Genomic DNA, 12,934 nt, shown 5'->3' with positions numbered 1-12,934 from the left:
ATATGTGTGTATGCATGCTTAGTTGCACAGTCATGTCCAACTCTTTGTGACCCCATGGACTGTAGCCTGCCAGACTCCTTTGTTCATGGGATTCTCTAGGCAAGAGTGGTAGCCATTGCCTTGTCCAGGGGATCTTCCCGACCAAGGGTCGAATCCTGGTCTCCTGCACTGCAAGTAGATTCTTTACCAACTGAGCCACCAGGGAAGCCCAGGTATATGTATATATATATATATATATATAACTCAGTCACACTGCTGTACATCAGAAATTAACACAGCAATGCACATCAGCTGTTGTTGTTATTTAGTCACTAAGTCCTAGCCGATTCTTTTTGAAACACCATGGACTATAGCCTCCCAGGCTCTTCTGTCCATTGGATTTCCCAGGCAAGAATCCTGGAGTGGGTTGCCATTTCCTTCTCCAGGAGATCTTCCTGACCCAGAGATCAAACCTACATCTCCTGTACTACAGACAGGTTCTTTACTGCTGGGCCACCAGAGAAGCCTATATCAACTATACTTTAATAAAATTATATATATATATATATATATATATATATTATATATTTCAGCATGTAAATGTAATCACTCATATGGCCCAATGAGTCAAATCTGTAGTGAAAAATCTATCATCTGTGTTTAAAATATGAAATCACACGTCAATACACATATGGTTCTTTTTCTCCTGCTCAAAATTGCCACGTGGCAGCCAACCTATCACTGAACCCTATACAATGTTTGGCATCAAAAGAGAACTGCTTCAGCTGATCATTCTTTTCCTGTACTTTTCTGAATTCATGTCTGTTGTTCCTTCGGCTGCTGCTGTTGCATTCCCAACTCTTGGAAGGATTCAGGGAAACACAGGACTCCTCTGTGGCCAAGGGGAAAGATGCTGCCAAGAACGCTGAACTCCCAGTGAAGGTCACCAAATACTACAGAGTGGATTCAGTGCAGTAAATCATCTTGTTGTTGCACACAAATGAATAGCCAATGGCAAAAGCATTTTGTGGAGAAATCTGATATCATATAATAACAGTAGTACAGCTAGACATGGAGGAGCACAGTAAAATACCTCTGAAGGGCATGTAGCAATTCCGTGGTTAGTCAAGGACCAAACCAAAGCTCAGAGCATCCCAGAATAATCATCATGACAAAGAACCAAGATGGGCGGCATGGATTAGACTCCCCCATGTACAGCGCAGTATCACAGGCCAGAAACTTTCCACCTGGCTCTCATTACAAGTCTTTTAAAGAAGATGGAAAACCAGACCCACACAGTCTGTTCTCTTCAATGTGAAATGATCACCTTTGACTTGAAGACACGTGGCATGTCAAAAGATGGGGCCATTCCCTCTACAGATCCACTGGAGATGCTCATGGTGCCCAGGGTATTAATTCTGATCCAACAAGAGTTTAAGTTTGGGGGTGGGGGAGACAGTGTGGGAGGATGGTAGTTTGGAGGACATCCCATTGCCCATTCTCAAATTGCTTTTATAATGAGAGTCACTTACTGCGAAGGGTGGGGCCCTGAGGGACCTTCACAAGCATCTGGGGAGAAGCAAAGTTGGCTGGACGCAGACAGGACAGGATGAGGTGAGCGCAGAGAACGCTGACCGACCCTCCAAGTCCTAGGCTCCTGTGCCAGAGAACAAGTGAGGTTTCTTCCCCAAAGGCAACAGCAAATACTTTTGACTTTAAAAACAGTACCAGACGACAGACTTTCTCACAGCAAAGGAAACCAGAAACAAAATGAAAAGACAACCTATGAAATGGGAGGAAATATTTGCAAACAATGTCACTGACTAGGGCTTAATTTCCAAAATATACAAACAGCTGATACAACTCAACAACAAAAAAGCAAATAACACAACTGAAAAATGGGCAGAAGACCTAGATAAACATTTCTCCGGAGAAGACATACAGATGGCCAGTAGGCACATGGAAAAGTGCTCAACGTGGTCAGCAATTAAGAGAAATACAAATCAAAATTATAATGAGGTATCACCTCACACCTGTCAGCAATCATTAATGGCCATCATTAAAAAAGTCTGCAAGTAACAAATGCTGGAGATGGTGTGGAGAAAAAGGAACCCTCCTACACTATTTGCAGGAATGCAAGTTGGTGTAGACACGATGGAGAACACTATGGAGGTTCCTCAAAAAACAAAAATAGAACTACCATATGATCCAGTAATCCCACTCCTGGGCATATATCCAGACAAAACTACGATTTAAAAAGATACATGGACCCCTATGTTCATAGCAGCACTATTCACAAAAGCCAAGACATGGCAACAACCTAAATGTCCATCAACAGATGAATAAAGAAGAGGTGATATATATATATATATATATATATATATATATATATATATATATAATGGAATACTACTCAGCCACAATGAAGAATGAAATAATGCCATTTGCAGAAACATGGATGGGCTTAGTGATTATCACACTAAATGAAAGAAGTCAGAAAAAGACAAATACACTATGATATCACTTAGATGTATAACAGAATTTAAACATGACACAGATGAAGTTTTATCTATTAAACTGAAACAATCTCACAGATACAGATAACAGACTTGTTGTCAAGTGGGAAGGGATGTGGGGGAGGGACGGATTGGAAGTTTGGGATTAGTAGATGCAAACTACTATATATAGGATGGATAAACAACAAAGTCCTACTGTATAGTACAGGGAACTATACTCAGCATCCTGAGATAAACTATAATGGAAAAGAATATAAAGAAGAGTGTGTATGTATCTACCAGATTCATTTTGCTGTACGGCAGAAATTAACACAACATTGTAAATCAAATATACTGCAATTTTTAAAAATTATTTTGACCCTTTTAATTACTGAGCTCCCATTCTTACCAGCGATGGAGTTCCCTAGTTGGGTTCCCCTGCCAGTTAGAGACTACATTCCTTAAATGTGGCTACAAAACTAAATTCACTCCAATGACAGAAGCAGGCAGAAATAATATATGTGATTTCTGGGTCATCCTCTTAATTGCAAGGTGTTTGTTCTGAACCTCTCATTCCTTCTGGCTGGGAGATCTGATGGTTCAATCAATCTGGGAAACCACAGGTTCAGGGTGGCAGAACACTCCCATAGCTCTGGATATGCCTATGGGCTGAGGTGAAATAAATGTATTTCTATTTTAATTAAAACACTGTATTTTAGATCTCTTTGTTATAGCAGCTAAATAATTAGCCTAACAAACACTCCCCATGCAGAAGGTGCTATATTTTATTCCTCTTTGTAACCACATCATGACTCAGCTCAGTGGTTTATACTGAATAAACATTCAGTAGCTGTTTACTGGGATGCATACTGAAAAAGAAATAAATGAACTCCATATATGTGTAATGTTGTCCCTGAAATATTTAGAAACTTTAAATCCTACATACTTTTCATTTTTAAATATCAGACAAAATTACGATCTGCCTGGTTTTACCATAACACATCATAATAGGGCTACAATTAAAATTGGTAAAATGTAGAAAGTACAGAAAATGAAATGACTTTAATGGTATCTATATAATAAAGCTTTGGGTTTTTTTTTTTCCAGTTTGTAAAGTATCATAGAATTGTAAAATAATACACTCAAGGATAAATTATGGATTAACAATTTAAACTAATTTTACATCTAAATTTATCCTTTCTTCTTCCCAAGAAAAGTTATCAATGTCCAAATCAGCTAATACATTGCTATAACAATTAACTGCAAACGTGTTTTGTCAAAGGTGATCAATACACATCAAAGAGCTTGACCCCCTCATTGAAACAAACCTGATTCTTTACTGACAAAATCTGATCAAAACAATTTGTAAAGCAATCCTGGGTGCCTCAAAAAAATTAGCTGTGTGAAAATAGAGTAGACTTCCTTTAAAAAAATGTTATTTAATTCACCTCTAGTCATTGCAATTAAAGATTTCGGCCAAAATTTTTTTAGCTTTTTTTTTTTTTTTAGTGTGGGTCGTTTTTAAAGTCTTTATTGAATTTGTCACAATATTATTTCTGTTTTATGTTTTGGGCTTTTGGCCTAGAGGCATGTGGGATCTTAGCTCCCCCACCAGGGATGGAACTGCACCGCCTGCATTGGAAAGCGATGTTTTAACCACTGGACCACCAGGGAAGTCCAGCCAAAATTTTTTTATGGCAGAAGAATCAGTAGAATCTCATGTTGCTTCACAAGTATATGATTTTTAAAAGGTTGCATTGCTGCCAGGTCAAGGCTAAACTACTTCCCCTTTGATGTAATTACGTCTAATAGTAAAGCTTTATGAAGAGCCTTTTTAAAAATTCAAAATCAACAAAGAAAACTATAAAAAAACTGATGAAAGAAATCAAGGAGGACATAAATAGATGGAGAAATGGATTCATGGATTGGAAGAATCAATATTGTGAAAATGAGTATACCACTCAAAGCAATCTATAGATTCAATGCAATCCCTATCAAGCTACCAATGGTATTCTTCACAGAACTAGAACAAATAATTTTACTATTTGTATGGAAATACAAAAAACCTCGAATAGCCAAAGCAATCTTGAGAAAGAAGAATGGAACTGTAGGAATCAACCTGCCTGACTTCAGGCTCTACTACAAAGCCACAGTCATCAAGACAGTATGGTACTGGCACAAAGACAGAAATATAGATCAATGGAACAAAATAGAAAGCCCAGAGATAAATCCACGTACCTACAGACACCTTATCTTCGACAAAGGAGGCAAGAATACACAATGGAAAAAAAACAACCTCTTTAACAAGTGGTGCTGGGAAAACTGGTCAACCACTTGTAAAAGAATGAAACTAAAACACTTTCTAACACCATACACAAAAATAAACTCAAAATGAATTAAAGATCTAAATGTAAGACCAGAAACTATAAAACTCCTAGAGGAGAACATAGGCAAAACACTCTCTGACATAAATCACAGCAAGATCCTCTATGACCCACCTCCCAGAATATTGGAAATAAAAGCAAAAATAAACAAATGGGACCTAGTTAAACTTAAAAGCTTTTGCACAACAAAGGAAACTATAAGCAAGGTGAAAAGACAGCCTTCAGAATGGGAGAAAATAATAGCAAATGAAGAAACAGACAAAGGATTAATCTCAAAAATATACAAGCAACACCTGCAGCTCAATTCCAGAAAAATAAATGACCCAATCAAAAAATGGGCCAAAGATCTAAACAGACATTTCTCCAAAGAAGACATACAGATGGTTAACAAACACATGAAAAGATGATCAACATCACTCATTATCAGAGAAATGCAAATCAAAACCTCAATGAGGTACCATTACACGCCAGTCAGGATGGCTGTTATCCAAAAGTCTACAAGCAATAAATGCTGGAGAGGGTGTGGAGAAAAGGGAACCCTCTTACATTGTTGGTGGGAATGCAAACTAGTACAGCCTCTATGGAGAACAGTGTGGAGATTCCTTAAAAAACTGGAAATAGAACTGCCATATGACCCAGCAATACCACTTCTGGGCATACACACCGAGGAAACCAGATCTGAAAGAGACATGTGCACCCCAATGTTCATCGCAGCACTGTTAATAATAGCCAGGACATGGAAGCAACCTAGATGCCCATCAGCAGACGAATGGATAAGAGAGCTGTGGTACATATACACAATGGAATATTACTCAGCCATTAAAAAGAATAATTTGAATCAGTTCTAATGAAATGGATGAAACTGGAGCCCATTATACAGAGTGAAGTAAGCCAGAAAGAAAAACACCAATGCAGTATACTAACATATATATGGAATTTAGAAAGATGGGAACAAGTATCCTATATGCAAGACAGAAAAAAAGACACAGATGTACAGAACAGACTTTTAGACTCTATGGGAGAAGGCGAGGGTGGGATGATCTGAGAGAACAGCATCAAAACATGTATATTATAAAGTGTGAAACAGATCGCCAGCCCAGGTTGGATGCATGAGACAAGTGCTCGGGGCTGGTGCACTGGGATGACCCAGAGGGATGGGATGGAGAGGTAGGTGGGAGGGGGGGTTCACGATGGGGAATACATGTAAATCCATGGCTGATTCATGTCAATGTATGGCAAAAAGCACTACAATATTGTAAAGTAATTAGCTTCCAACTAATAAAAATAAAGGAAAAAAATGTAGTGTAGAGCCTTGTTGTTGTTCAATCCTTCAGTTGTGTCCAACTCTTTTCAATCCCATGGACTGCTGCACACCAAGCTTCCATCTCCTTCACTGTCTTCTGGAGTTTGCTCTAACTCATGTCCATTGAGTTGATGATGTAGAGCCTAGGTGCCAATATACAAGCACCAAGTTTCAGGGCTGATATTTTCATGAGTGTCAGTCTTTCTTATGCCAGAGGAGAAAATCAATTGCCAGTCTGTCTACTGGGAAATCCTATAAAGACTTCCTCCCAGACCTCCCTTCATTTGGTTCTAAGGGTACAGTTATTTCTTAAGGTCAAACTAATAAGCCTTAGCAACTGTAATTGTGTGTTCTCACCACCAAAATACTTATTAAAGTCAAGTCCTTGTTAGAGTTCATTCTAACTCTCAAAAACAATTTTTTATCTCAGCAAATCAACCTCCTTTCCCAATGGGTGATGTATTAAATATACAGACTGATTAGCATCCTTTTAGTTTAATCAACTATAAATGGTATGCCTGCATCGCCCTCGCATTGGTATATCTCAAGCTACTTACCATTCGTTCATTCACGATGATGAAAAATCACTTACGGCCATTTACATTGCTGGCATATAAATTTAAAGTAGCTATCCATCACAAAAATATATTATGAAATTATTAAAACGGCATTTCATTGTACTTAAAATAGTTGCTCTAATGTGAATTTTAAGTAGAAAGTGAGCTAAACGCATTTTCCAAATAATTTCTCCTCAAAAGCCTTAAACCAACTGTTATGCAGAGAAGAATTTTGATACATAATGATTATCTGTTCTATAATTAAAACTAGGATGGCTGTGTGACATTTAGAATTCAAAAATGAAAAGTTCTTTCATCTCCCTGCCTACCTCTGGGATTGCCTTTTTCTCTCTTTAAAAACATTTTTGTTGTTGCTTAATATATATTTCTATTTATTTATTTATTTGGCTGCCCTGGGTCTTGGTTGTGGCACATGGGACTGAGATCCCTGACTAAGGATGGAACCCAGGCCCCCTGCATTGGGAGCCCACAGTGGGAGCCACTGGACCATCAGGGAAGTCCTGGGATTGCAGTTTTATTAATCTGATATTTTCCCACGAGGGACTCAGGTAGTTATACAGACTTTTTGGGTGGTGCATGCATGCTAAGTTGCTTCACTTGCGTCCAACTCTTTGTGACCCTATGGATTATAGCCTGCCAGGCTCTTCTGTCCATGGGATTCTCCAGGCAGGAACACTGGAGTGGGAGCTTTGCCCCCCTCCAGGGAATCTTCCTGACCCAGGGATCTAACCCAAGTCTCCTGCATTGGCTGGCGGGTTCTTTACTACTTGTGTCATCTGGGAAGCCACTACACACAGGACTGAGTTTAATCCCAGCTCCTCCTCTATGTGCTCTGGTGAAGTTCTAAGTGACTTAGTTACCTCACCTACAATATGAGAACAGAAATGACCACCTCATTGAGCTGAGATGTTAAGGAGGAAGTGTGGGGAAAGGGATTAGGTGGGCAGATGCCTCACCTAACTTAGACCCTTGTCTCCACTCTGTTTCACTCTGGCCTATCCATCTGTCCAGTATCATGAATGTAAATCTTGAGGCCAGAAGAGTCAGAACACATATAGAAATGACATCTGTTCTTTCAGCCTGACTCTTTGGCTTCCAGACTCTCAGGTGGTTCATTAGTGTAAAGACCACAAAGGCAGTCCTGAGAAACTGGATTTACCATGAGAAAAGGATGCGTGAGGATGAGGAAACAGATTGACCAGTATTTAGAAGGTTGTGTTTTTGTTTCTTGTATTTCCAGTATCTGGAATTGATTGCCCAGGCATTTTCTTTTCCAGGATATGTGCTCAGGATCACAAGACAGCCCAGCACCTCCTATGGTGCTGGATCTTTTTTTCCATTTGTTAAAAATTCTAAGAGGTTTTCAATGGGGAGAGAGGCAAGAGTACTTTTCCTCTCATGGTAATTTATTGGGTTGGTCAAAAAGTTCGTTTGGGTTTTTCCATCAAATCTTATGGAAAAGCCAAAATGAACATTTTGGTCAACCTAATACATTATTTCTGGTTCAAAAACTGCCTGGTGCAATGGGCCTGTCCAAAAGTGGGTCCAAATTTATCAAAAAAGAACATCTTCCAGGTCCCAAACTAGAGGGAATTGTACAGCAGCCCGGGGGGCCAAGCATCCAGGGCATCCCTGGGCCCAGGGCAGAGTTGGCTCTCCAGGGCAAGTCTGAGGGTCTGCAAGGTGTTCAGCACCCAGTGTCATTGGCCATCAGTTCAGTTCAGTTGCTCAGTTGTGTCTGACTCTTTGTGACCCCATGGACTGCAGCAAGCCAGGCCTCCCTGTCCATCGCCATTGGCCATGATGTAGGGCTATTTCAGGAGAGCTTCGAGGGGCTGAACTTCATGTGCCTGACTGGAAAAATGCAGTCACTGCCTGTACAGTCACACATGGAGTCTCTTCTTTTAGGGAAGTGTCATAAAGAACACAGATGGCCAGTCTGTTGACTCTCCTGGAGAGGATGCCGGGTCTCGCTTGCTGAACACATGCTGCAGGCATCAGTTACCAGTATTCCCTGTCCACAGCTGGAAATCATCCCAGCCTTAACTGAGACAAACCCAGGGCTATCTGTGATGTCATGGAATAGCACATGTGGAGAAGGTGTGTTCCAGGCCAAGGCTGCACATAGCAGGCACTTGATGTACTTGGGGTAAAGATCTCTATGTGCTTCCTGAGTGTCTTCAAGGAGGTCCACAGCCTCTAGTGTTTGGAGACCCAACCCTGACTGGCCACACTGTGAGGTGTTAAGATGGGTGCGCCAGGGAGTTGTGTCCATAGGTAGGAAAAAGCACATGGACGCAAAGACAAGGTGGCCTCTAATGAGAATTTTAAGTAGAAAGTAAGTTAAATCCATTTTCCAAATAATTTTTCCTCCAAAGCCTTAACTGTTATTTGCAAAAGAGTTTAAATAATGATTATCTGTTCTATAATTAAAACTAGGATGGCTGTGTGACATTTAGAACACAGCAGAACAGGAAGAGCCCCTGCTAGCTGTGCCACCTTGTACAAGTGACTTAATTTCTCTGAGCCTCAGTTCCCTTCCCTGTGAAATGCAGATAATACTAGTCTTACATGTACCGAATCAAAAACTATGATAAAGAGGGGCATTATTTATTGAGCACTTACTCTGTACAGTATTTGGTTGTGAGCACTGTATGTGTGAAACTCCCTTAGTATTCACAACATTAAGGAATAGTTTCTACTGTGATCCTGATTTTACAGTGAGGAACCTGAGTCATAATAATACTCATAACAGGAGTCATTGCTATTAACAATCACAATGTCACTATTATTATTAGAAGGATTAACATCCAATGAGGAAAGGAAGTAAAACAACAGGAATTTCTTCACTCTAAAAAATTATTAAAGCAAGATTTATACAGGAAAGAAACCGAGTAAGGGTAAGATAAATCATTCTTTAGATTTATACTTGATTTCTTTCCCCATACCTCATTCTCCAAAGTCATAGGTCATGCAAACTATTTGCCATAAATGAGCCTTATGGTCTGAACAGTTCCATAAAGATGTGATTAGAAACTTGTTTGCTAGTTTCAGCAAATGGAGAAAGTATAAACAAATAATCCCCCTCAAATTAAAAGATAAGACTTTCCTCATTTGAAGGGGCCAGCCCAAGAAACAAGAAAAGACCCACACCAAATCACAACATCAGTGAAATTTAGGAACATCAGGTGAAGAGAAGATCCTAAAATCTTCCCACAAAGGACAAGCAAGTAAACACCACTTAGGTGTCAAGTGGCATCAAACTCCCAACAAAACACAGGAAACTAGAGGATGATGGAGAAAAGTCTTCAAAGGTTTGAGGCAAAATTCTTTCCCACCTAAAACATTACTCTCAGGCACACAATTGATTATTTCTGGTATTTTATGATATTCAGAAGCTCAAAACTTTTACCTCCTATGTCTACTCTTTCTCAGGAAACTACTAGAGAATCTGGTCCAGAAAAAAGAGGAAGTAAGTGAAGAAAAAGGAAGACATGCAATACAGGAAACAGAGGATTTAGGAGCCTACGGAAATTCCCAGGGGGCAGTGAAAGAATGTTCCGGAATGACAGCTGTGCGGCAGCCCTGGACAGCAGGTCCATGTTCCAGCAAGGTTGAAAGCCATGGGAGAGAAATCTCTAGAGAGGGGAAGAGGGAACTGATTGATGTGCTGTGTTTGTCTTTTAGGAAAAATTAATTATTTAGTTATTTGACAGGTATGTCACAGCATTAAGAAATATATATATATATAGTGATAGATACACAGAAACTAAGCAAATAAAAATATAAATTAACTATAGGAAGAATAAAAACTTACATACAGAAAAAGAAACAAAGTATACTGCCTGTATAAGCAACAGAAAAGATTAATGCAGAACTATAAAGGCAAACCATGACTGCTGATCTAACCACAAATTCAAATTTCACTCTGTTGGGAAAATGGGAGGGGGGAATGGAAAGGGAGGGTAAGACCATGGCCTCGCCTACAAAACACGGGTTGATGCTGAACAGAATTCATAAACTGAGGAACTGCATTCTAAGCACATTACCTATGAGGTGGAGAAGCAGAGAAGAGAATTGAACTTGGCTGCCCTGGGGTCCTCAGTCTGGGAGGGGCAGGGGGACGGTGAGAGAGACTCTTCAACAAGACTGTTGGGGCTTGTTTTCTTTTTAAAAAATTGCAACATAATTGACATAGAGCATTATTTTAGTTCCAGGTGTTTGAACTTTGAGGCTTTTTAGTTTCAAAATACCTGAGTATGCTTGTGTACTACCTTACAAGTGAAAATTTTTTTAAATAATACATTTAAAAAGGGCTGATTCTGTAACCTGGCTAAATTTACTGATTAGTTCTACACAATCAGTCACACTGTTTGCAAATAAAGACAGTTTTACTCCCTCCTTTCCAAATAAATATATATATAAGGCTCATCCTAAACTGTTTTTAGAGCCACATCAGAGCCCTGAGATTCTGATCTCAAGGTTAAAGATTATAGTTTTCTGTGGGTCATCGGCACCTGGATGTGCACAGACAGGAAGTAATGGGAAGGAAAAGATGTAATGCAGGTAAATAAAGCATTTAAAAGTTTTCCAGTAGTTGATTTGAAACTAGTTACTAAAAACTTTTTTTCCCTCCCCTTTGAGCCTTAAAACAGAAGACTCATGAAAGAATGTACCTAAAAGATCAAAGAGAACTCATACACTCAGAGAGGGGAAAAAGAACATTTCCAAAGAGCCTGAAAGGTCTTCCCCATCTGTGTGAGTAGTGGGATTCCCAGGCTGGAGAGGGTCTTCTCTTGGGTAGAGGAGGATGTTGGGCATGTAAAGATCTGGGGAAAGGGCTACTAGGAAATGTAGGCTTCTTCTCCCCACCCCGTCCAATTGGAAACAGGTTTTGACTTTGAATTAAATTTCTGTTCCTTCTTCTATACTTTAATAGCTATTTGTGCTACATCAGTTTCCAAATGTTCTGAGTTTCTGGGTAAAATCATATTTCAAGCCTCGTTTCTGTTCATCCAACACATGGTGAAGTTTGAAAGCTTGTGCAGCACTATGGAAATTTGAGGTCATAGGTGGATGATTCTGAAGCTGAGGTCGCCATTTTGATGCTACCGTTATTGTTCCAGATGTCTGAAGTCCTTTCAACCATGTGAAAAGAAGAAGAAAAATGCATTATCTTTTCTTTCAGGTAAGGGTAGGCATGACTGCCTAGTCCACAGCTTACAGTGTCATTTATTCTTTAATCATTTCTAATTATTTTCATGAGAATTCTAGAAGTAGTCATAGCCCTGGTTACCAAAAGGGAAAGGTATTTAAGAAATAATGTTGGTTGAACTCACTCAGCGACACATAGAAAACTTCGATCCCCTAAAACCCGGTTCAATTATAAAGATTAATGTGAAAAAAGTCAACTTCCATTTCAAGATACGATGGGGTACCTTAGAGTACACCAATGTTCCCACTGAGAAAAAATGGAAAAATACAAAATAAGAAACATAAAACACACAACTGTTTAAATGCATCAGTGACTTATTGAAGGAACCAGGAAGAACAGAGGCTGAGACTTGGAAGCTTCTGTGAAGAAGGCAACCAGGGAAAGAGCAGGTAAGAGTCTGTAGCTGCTTTTTCCCTGGAGAAGTTTGCCAAAGCTCAGTCCTAGAATCTGGGGATTGCCTGGACAGAGGGCTACTGGGCAGAGACAGAAGCAGAGTTTTGGGTGGTCTTGATGCCCTGGGACACAAAATGAGAGAGAGTATAGCTTGGCTCTTCCATGGTATTGCGCCTCAGCAGACATTTCGTGTCACCAAGGGGCCTGCAGGGGTCTCACACTGACACCAGCCCCAGTGCAAGTGCACACCCTAGATCACAGCCCCAGAGTCACAGGCAGTGCAAGTTCCTGGTATGAGTTCCCCATCAGCAGTCTGCCTGCCTCCCAGCACCTCCATTGAGGGCACCTAAGAACTTCACCCAAACCCCACTCTTTTTTGTTTAAATTGACCAATCTGGTCTTAGCACAGGAACCCCAAAAGCATTCCACCCACTGAATCTAATAAAAGTATGTGCCCAGGTCCTGCCCTTTTCTCTGCCTGCCCCCCTGTAACCCCTCGAACTGTGCCATGAACTTCCTCCGGGACCTATGAGAGAGAAACTTCTCTGTTTCAATCTCTTGTGACCTTTTGTTGAACCATGGCTCAC

General features: G+C 40.0%; 1 long non-coding RNA gene across 1 annotated transcript in view; it reads left to right on the top strand.

The window, feature by feature from the left end:
* The window catches only part of LOC110147888 (uncharacterized), a 74,058-nt gene extending 62,455 nt beyond the window's left edge, over window positions 1-11,603 (top strand). Inside the window, exon 4 of the long non-coding RNA XR_011489426.1 lies at window positions 10,175-11,603. This is a non-coding gene — a long non-coding RNA (uncharacterized lncRNA). The remainder of the gene's footprint in view (window positions 1-10,174) is intronic.
* The last annotated feature ends 1,331 nt before the right edge of the window (window positions 11,604-12,934 follow it).

The sequence above is a fragment of the Odocoileus virginianus genome, chromosome 9, assembly GCF_023699985.2.
Source record: "Odocoileus virginianus isolate 20LAN1187 ecotype Illinois chromosome 9, Ovbor_1.2, whole genome shotgun sequence".
Lineage (NCBI taxonomy): Eukaryota > Metazoa > Chordata > Mammalia > Artiodactyla > Cervidae > Odocoileus > Odocoileus virginianus.
The sequence above is the reverse complement of the archived record's forward strand: the minus strand, read 5'-3'. Positions and strand labels throughout refer to the sequence as shown.